The 8,852-nt window shown below is 35.0% G+C and overlaps 1 long non-coding RNA gene across 19 annotated transcripts; it reads right to left on the reverse strand.

The window, feature by feature from the left end:
• Positions 1 to 621: 621 nt before the first annotated feature.
• Positions 622 to 5,239, reverse strand: LOC148881300 (uncharacterized). Of its 19 annotated transcripts, XR_016113986.1 has the most exons (15): positions 4,743 to 5,232; positions 3,787 to 3,924; positions 3,569 to 3,686; positions 3,342 to 3,459; positions 3,095 to 3,232; positions 2,857 to 2,985; positions 2,619 to 2,746; positions 2,382 to 2,509; positions 2,134 to 2,272; positions 1,853 to 1,989; positions 1,616 to 1,743; positions 1,316 to 1,428; positions 1,113 to 1,214; positions 899 to 1,018; positions 622 to 734 (listed from the first exon to the last, which is right to left on the reverse strand). It is a non-coding gene; the product is annotated as an uncharacterized LOC148881300 (long non-coding RNA). The 19 variants fall into 19 exon arrangements; XR_016113993.1 differs by having other exon boundaries at positions 899 to 1,214; positions 2,134 to 2,254; positions 4,743 to 5,239; XR_016113989.1 differs by having other exon boundaries at positions 899 to 1,214; positions 2,857 to 2,967; positions 4,743 to 5,238.
• Between the last annotated feature and the right edge of the window lie 3,613 nt (positions 5,240 to 8,852).

Below are 8,852 nucleotides of genomic sequence, written 5' to 3' on the forward strand. Positions count from 1 at the left end.
TTATACACTTTATAAAACCTGTCAGTCAGCACTGGGTGCATATTTCACACTTATACACTTTATAAAACCTGTCAGTCAGCACTGGGTGCATATTTCACACTTATACACTTTATAAAACCTGTCAGTCAGCACTGGGTGCATATTTCACACTTATACACTTTATAAAACCTGTCAGTCAGCACTGGGTGCATATTTCACACTTATACACTTTAAAAAACCTGTCAGTCAGCACTGGGTGCATATTTTACACTTATACATTTTAAAAAACCTGTCAGTCAGCACTGGGTGCATATTTTACACTTATACACTTTATAAAACCTGTCAGCACTGGGTGCATATTTCACACTTATACACTTATCTGTTCAGCACTGGGTGCATATTTTACACTTATACATTTTAAAAAACCTGTCAAATCAACACTGGGTGCATATTTTACACTTATACATTTTAAAAAACCTGTCAGTCAGCACTGGGTGCATATTTCACACTTATACACTTTATAAAACCTGTCAAATCAACACTGGGATCATATTTCACACTTATACACTTTATAAAACCTGTCAAAGTCAACACTTGGAGCATATTCGCGGAGGTGATGGACAAGAACGAGGGACGACACACTTTTGACTGAAATGAGCATTTCAATTTTATTGAAATTGAATCGAATATTATATTGGGCTCCGCAAAGCCCGCTGCGCTCCTGCCGTAGTTCGCCGCCGCCCGCCGCCCGCCGCCTGTCAAGGACAAAGGGCAAAAAAAGACAGACGATTGACAACGGGCCACACGCCTCGATTAGAAACGTCGAGTGAGGTAGCGCCGTACGTCTAGGATGTCAAAGAAATTCAATACAACCGGGAAGCAGCAAAAAGCCAGGAAAGAATGACGACGATGGCCTTACTCGTCGTTACGGACGCAGCTCGCCGTACCCAGGACGTCGGCGTCGGAAGTCGTCGCGCGTCGTCCAGGTGAGCGGCCGGCCAGTCACTCGCCGTATCCGGATCTTCCTCAGACGGCAAACCTAGCGACGAGGTCATTTAAAAATCAGTTATTCTAGGCAAAAGCAAAACAAACCGAGAAAAAGGCCAAAGTGAGGTCTGCTTGAAATATAGCACCGCGTTATGACCGGGGAGACGGCCGGCGGCTGGCGCGGCCGGCCGGCAGGCTCGTTCGGAAGGTCTCTGGAGCCCTCTGGCGGACGGAAAGGACAACTGCGACTGTGGAGGGAGTTATTTAGGGAGGATTTATTTCATCAATATTGTTTCTTTACCGCGAGACTAATAAAGGCAAATCCAATCCAATCCAATCCAATACATACCCTGTATTGTCTTGACGTCGTCCGCAACTCTTAAGCGGCCCTCCTTGACTCCCTTGACTTCAGATGACTTTGGAATCTCATTGCGGAAGTGCTGGCTGAGCATTTAACCCACACTGAAAGAGAGAAAACGTCAAAGTTGGACTCGTGCAGTGTGGTTTCATCATAATAATCCATTTCATTTCATCATAAGAATACATTTCATCAGTATATAGATACTATATCATAATAATAACAACAATACTACTACAAATAATAATATAGAATATGACAGCACGCTGTCAAGCGTACGTAACAGCTCACCCGGGCATGTAGAAGTCATTTGAAGTCATTTGAAGTCATTTGAAGTCATTTTTCTTGATGTTGAGCAAAAGTGTCGGTTGTCCTTTAAAAGCTTCAGTCACTTTTCGTACCTGTACCCATGGTAGGAGCTGAAAAACACATGCATATTGATACTATATCATAATAATAACAACAATACTAATAATAGTAATAATATAGAATATGACAGTACGCTGTCAAGCGTCCGTAACAGCTCACCTGGGCATGTAGAAGTCATTTGAAGTCATTTGAAGTCATTTGAAGTCATTTTTGTTGATGGAAAACAAGTTGTGCAAAAGTGTCGGTTGTCCTTTAAAAGCTTCAGTCACTTTTCGTACCTGTGCCCATGATAGGAGCTGAAAATAACATGCATATTGATACTATATCATAATAATAACAACAATACTATATGACAGTACGCTGTCAAGCGTCCGTAACAGCTCACCTGGGCATGTAGAAGTCATTTGAAGTCACGCTGTCAAGCGTCCGTAACAGCTCACCTGGGCATGTAGAAGTCATTTTGAAGTCATGTAGAAGTCATTTGAAGTCATTTTTGTTGATGGAAAACAAGTTGTGCAAAAGTGTCGGTTGTCCTTTAAAAGCTTCAGTCACTTTTCGTACCTGTACCCATGGTAGGAGCTGAAAATAACATGCATATTGATACTATATCATAATAATAACAACAATACTAATAATAGTAATAATATAGAATATGACAGTACGCTGTCAAGCGTCCGTAACAGCTCACCTGGGCATGTAGAAGTCATTTGAAGTCATTTGAAGTCATTTGAAGTCATTTTTCTTGATGTTGCGCAAAAGTGTCGGTTGTCCTTTAAAAGCTTCAGTCACTTTTCGTACCTGTACCCATGGTAGGAGCTGAAAAACACATGCATATTGATACTATATCATAATAATAACAACAATACTAATAATAGTAATAATATAGAATATGACAGTACGCTGTCAAGCGTCCGTAACAGCTCACCTGGGCATGTAGAAGTCATTTGAAGTCATGTGAAGTCATTTGAAGTCATTTTTCTTGATGTTGTGCAAAAGTGTCGGTTGTCCTTTAAAAGCTTCAGTCACTTTTCGTACCTGTACCCATGGTAGGAGCTGAAAAAACACATGCATATTGATACTATATCATAATAATAACAACAATACTAATAATAGTAATAATATAGAATATGACAGTACGCTGTCAAGCGTCCCTAACAGCTCACCTGGGCATGTAGAAGTCATTTGAAGTCATGTAGAAGTCATTTGAAGTCATTCTTCTTGATGTTGTGCAAAAGTGTCGGTTGTCCTTTAAAAGCTTCAGTCACTTTTCGTACCTGTGCCCATGATAGGAGCTGAAAATAACATGCATATTGATACTATATCATAATAATAACAACAATACTAATAATAGTAATAATATAGAATATGACAGTACGCTGTCAAGCGTCCGTAACAGCTCACCTGGGCATGTAGAAGTCATTTGAAGTCATGTAGAAGTCATTTGAAGTCATTTTTGTTGATGGAAAACAAGTTGTGCAAAAGTGTCGGTTGTCCTTTAAAAGCTTCAGTCACTTTTCGTACCTGTGCCCATGATAGGAGCTGAAAATAACATGCATATTGATACTATATCATAATAATAACAACAATACTAATAATAGTAATAATATAGAATATGACAGTACGCTGTCAAGCGTCCGTAACAGCTCACCCAGGCATGTAGAAGTCATTTGAAGTCATTTGAAGTCATTTTTCTTGATGTTGCGCAAAAGTGTCGGTTGTCCTTTAAAAGCTTCAGTCACTTTTCGTACCTGTACCCATGGTAGGAGCTGAAAAACACATGCATATTGATACTATATCATAATAATAACAACAATACTAATAATAGTAATAATATAGAATATGACAGTACGCTGTCAAGCGTCCGTAACAGCTCACCCAGGCATGTAGAAGTCATTTGAAGTCATTTGAAGTCATTTTTCTTGATGTTGCGCAAAAGTGTCGGTTGTCCTTTAAAAGCTTCAGTCACTTTTCGTACCTGTACCCATGGTAGGAGCTGAAAAACACATGCATATTGATACTATATCATAATAATAACAACAATACTAATAATATAGAATATGACAGTACGCTGTCAAGCGTCCGTAACAGCTCACCCGGGCATGTAGAAGTCATTTGAAGTCATGTAGAAGTCATTTGAAGTCATTTTTGTTGATGGAAAACAAGTTGTGCAAAAGTGTCGGTTGTCCTTTAAAAGCTTCAGTCACTTTTCGTACCTGTGCCCATGATAGGAGCTGAAAAACACATGCATATTGATACTATATCATAATAATAACAACAATACTACTACTAATAATAAATGAAGTGGGATTATTTGCTTACAGAATTTGTTTTCTCAGTAAAATGAACAATATATATCAATATCAAGTGTTGTTATTTGATTACTGAATGTTTTTCTCAGTTAAATCAAGTTAATATAACTATCAAGTGGGATTATTTGCTTACAGAATTTGTTTTCTCAGTCAAATGAACACTATATATCAATATCAAGTGTTGTTATTTGATTACTGAATGTTTTTCTCAGTTAAATCAAGTTAATATAACTATCAAGTGGGATTATTTGCTTACAGAATTTGTTTTCTCAGTCAAATGAACACTATATATCAATATCAAGTGTTGTTATTTGATTACTGAATGTTTTTCTCAGTTAAATCAAGTTAATATAACTATCAAGTGGGATTATTTGCTTACAGAATTGATTTTATCAGTAAAATGAACAATATATATCAATATCAAGTGTTGTTATTTGATTACTGACTTCCTTCCCTCTGTAAAGAACCCGGAAAAGCTTATTTGGTTAAGCGTGGCTTTATGGAAAGCCATTTTAAGCTCCCCTACGATCGATAAAAACGCGTCCCCCCCGCCCCCCACCCCCCCAACCGTCAAACGCGACCGTTTTTCGACCGTTTTTGACCGTTTTTCGACGTCACGGTCCTCTTTTGCTCACAGTTGGCCTCAAACTTATCTCAGAGATCCCTTCGCCGTCTTTAACACCCACTAGAATGTCGCGGATGTGTCATTCTAGCCCGTTTTAAAGTAAAAGTTGACTCACCCGCCATGCGGCGCCCTCCATCTTTGTTTTGACCTCCTCCCCTGACGACGAACCGGAAGTATCTCGCGGGAGGCGTCGCCGCGCGGTGTATAGCTTTCACTCTTTTGTCCCCCGCGACGCTCCGTACCGAATGATGTCATCTGAAGCCGCATACTGTTTTTAAGTTGCCGGCGCGGTTCTCTTTCTAATAAATTCAAACAAATGACACCGCGTAACTCCCCCTAGACTATTTTCAGGAGCTTTTGCTCAACTTTCCTTCGCCCATCCCATTTTAAACGGACTTAGATAAACCGTGTGTATATTTTCCTTCAATGAGGTGCGATGCGCGCTTTCGGCCACCAAACGGCAGCGTTTCACCATTAATGAACGAAAGGAAGCATATTTCACACATATACACATTAAAAAACCTCTCAAAGTCAACTTTAAAGCATATTTCACACATATACACTTTAAAAAACCTCTCAAAGTCAACACTTGAAGCATATTTCACACATATACACTTTAAAAAACCTCTCAAAGTCAACACTTAAAGCATATTTCACACATATACACTTTAAAAAACCTGTCAGTTTTTTTTCTCAGTTAAATCAAGTTAATATAACTATCAAGTGGGATTATTTGCTTACAGAATTTGTTTTCTCAGTCAAATATCAATAAAATTCAATATCCTGTTATTTTTCATTCACTGAATTTTTTCTCAGTTAAATCAAGTTAATATAACTGTCAAGTGGGATTATTTGCTTACAGAATTTGTTTTCTCAGTCAAATGAACACTATATATCAATATCAAGTGTTGTTATTTGATTACTGAATGTTTTTCTCAGTTAAATCAAGTTAATATAACTGTCAAGTGGGATTATTTGCTTACAGAATTTGTTTTCTCAGTCAAATGAACACTATATATCAATATCAAGTGTTGTTATTTGATTACTGAATGTTTTTCTCAGTTAAATCAAGTTAATATAACTATCAAGTGGGATTATTTGCTTACAGAATTTGTTTTCTCAGTAAAATGAACAATATATATCTATATCAAGTGTTGTTATTTGATTACTGAATGTTTTTCTCAGTTAAATCAAGTTAATATAACTATCAAGTGGGATTATTTGCTTTACAGAATTTTGTTTTTCTCTCAGTCAAATGAACACTATATATCAATATCAAGTGTTGTTATTTGATTACTGAATGTTTTTCTCAGTTAAATCAAGTTAATATAACTGTCAAGTGGGATTATTTGCTTACAGAATTTGTTTTCTCAGTCAAATGAACACTATATATCAATATCAAGTGTTGTTATTTGATTACTGAATGTTTTTCTCAGTTAAATCAAGTTAATATAACTATCAAGTGGGATTATTTGCTTACAGAATTTGTTTTCTCAGTCAAATGAACACAATATATATCTATATCAAGTGTTGTTATTTGATTACTGAATGTTTTTCTCAGTTAAATCAAGTTAATATAACTATCAAGTGGGATTATTTGCTTACAGAATTTGTTTTCTCAGTCAAATGAACACTATATATCAATATCAAGTGTTGTTATTTGATTACTGAATGTTTTTCTCAGTTAAATCAAGTTAATATAACTATCAAGTGGGATTATTTGCTTACAGAATTGATTTTCTCAGTAAAATGAACAATATATATCAAAATATTACAAATATATACAAAGATATACAAAGATATGTCTCACTTAAGAGCAGTTTAATGACCGCACAATACTCTCAGCTTGTATAGAAACACCGTCAACGTTAACAGATACATTAATCTGAAATGCAAAGAGTGTTTATAGTACTAAATACTCGTTTTAGCTTTAAACCCCCCTTTGTATTTTCAATGAGGTGCGATGTGCGCTTTCGGCCACCAAACGGCAGCGTTTCACCATTAATGAACGAAAGGAAGCATATTTCACACATATACACTTTAAAAAACCTCTCAAAGTCAACACTTAAAGCATATTTCACACATATACACTTTAAAAAACCTCTCAAAGTCAACACTTAAAGCATATTTCACACATATACACTTTAAAAAACCTCTCAAAGTCAACACTTGGATCATATTTCACACATATACACTTTATAAAACCTGTCAAATCAACACTTGGATCATATTTCACACTTATACACTTTATAAAACCTCTCAAAGTCAACACTTAAAGCATATTTCACACATATACACTTTAAAAAACCTCTCAAAGTCAACACTTAAAGCATATTTCACACTTATACACTTTATAAAACCTGTCAAATCAACACTTGGATCATATTTCACACATATACACTTTATAAAACCTGTCAAATCAACACTTGGATCATATTTCACACATATACACTTTAAAAAACCTCTCAAAGTCAACACTTGGATCATATTTCACACATATACACTTTATAAAACCTGTCAAATCAACACTTGGATCATATTTCACACTTATACACTTTATAAAACCTGTCAAATCAACACTTGGATCATATTTCACACATATACACTTTAAAAAACCTCTCAAAGTCAACACTTAAAGCATATTTCACACATATACACTTTAAAAAACCTCTCAAAGTCAACACTTAAAGCATATTTCACACATATACACTTTATAAAACCTGTCAAATCAACACTTGGATCATATTTCACACATATACACTTTATAAAACCTGTCAAATCAACACTTGGATCATATTTCACACATATACACTTTATAAAACCTGTCAAATCAACACTTGGATCATATTTCACACATATACACTTTATAAAACCTGTCAAATCAACACTTGGATCATATTTCACACATATACACTTTAAAAAACCTGTCAAATCAACACTTGGATCATATTTCACACATATACACTTTATAAAACCTCTCAAAGTCAACACTTGGATCATATTTCACACATATACACTTTATAAAACCTGTCAAATCAACACTTGGATCATATTTCACACATATACACTTTATAAAACCTGTCAAATCAACACTTGGATCATATTTCACACTTATACACTTTATAAAACCTCTCAAAGTCAACACTTCATATTTCACACATATACACTTTAAAAAACCTCTCAAAGTCAACACTTGGATCATATTTCACACATATACACTTTATAAAACCTCTCAAAGTCAACACTTGGATCATATTTCACACATATACACTTTATAAAACCTGTCAAATCAACACTTGGATCATATTTCACACATATACACTTTATAAAACCTCTCAAAGTCAACACTTAAAGCATATTTCACACATATACACTTTATAAAACCTCTCAAAGTCAACACTTAAAGCATATTTCACACATATACACTTTAAAAAACCTCTCAAAGTCAACACTTAAATCATATTTCACACATATACACTTTATAAAACCTGTCAAATCAACACTTGGATCATATTTCACACATATACACTTTATAAAACCTGTCAAATCAACACTTGGATCATATTTCACACATATACACTTTATAAAACCTCTCAAATCAACACTTGGATCATATTTCACACATATACACTTTATAAAACCTGTCAAATCAACACTTGGATCATATTTCACACATATACACTTTATAAAACCTGTCAAATCAACACTTGGATCATATTTCACACATATACACTTTATAAAACCTCTCAAAGTCAACACTTAAAGCATATTTCACACATATACACTTTATAAAACCTGTCAAATCAACACTTGGATCATATTTCACACATATACACTTTATAAAACCTGTCAAATCAACACTTGGATCATATTTCACACATATACACTTTATAAAACCTGTCAAATCAACACTTGGATCATATTTCACACATATACACTTTATAAAACCTGTCAAATCAACACTTGGATCATATTTCACACTTATACACTTTATAAAACCTCTCAAAGTCAACACTTAAAGCATATTTCACACATATACACTTTATAAAACCTCTCAAAGTCAACACTTGGATCATATTTCACACATATACACTTTATAAAACCTGTCAAATCAACACTTGGATCATATTTCACACATATACACTTTATAAAACCTGTCAAATCAACACTTGGATCATATTTCACACATATACACTTTATAAAACCTGTCAAATCAACACACATA

Source organism: Hippocampus bargibanti, unplaced genomic scaffold, assembly GCF_051943395.1.
Source record: "Hippocampus bargibanti isolate YZ-2025 unplaced genomic scaffold, ASM5194339v1 Contig00192, whole genome shotgun sequence".
In the NCBI taxonomy this organism is placed as follows: Eukaryota; Metazoa; Chordata; class Actinopteri; order Syngnathiformes; family Syngnathidae; genus Hippocampus; species Hippocampus bargibanti.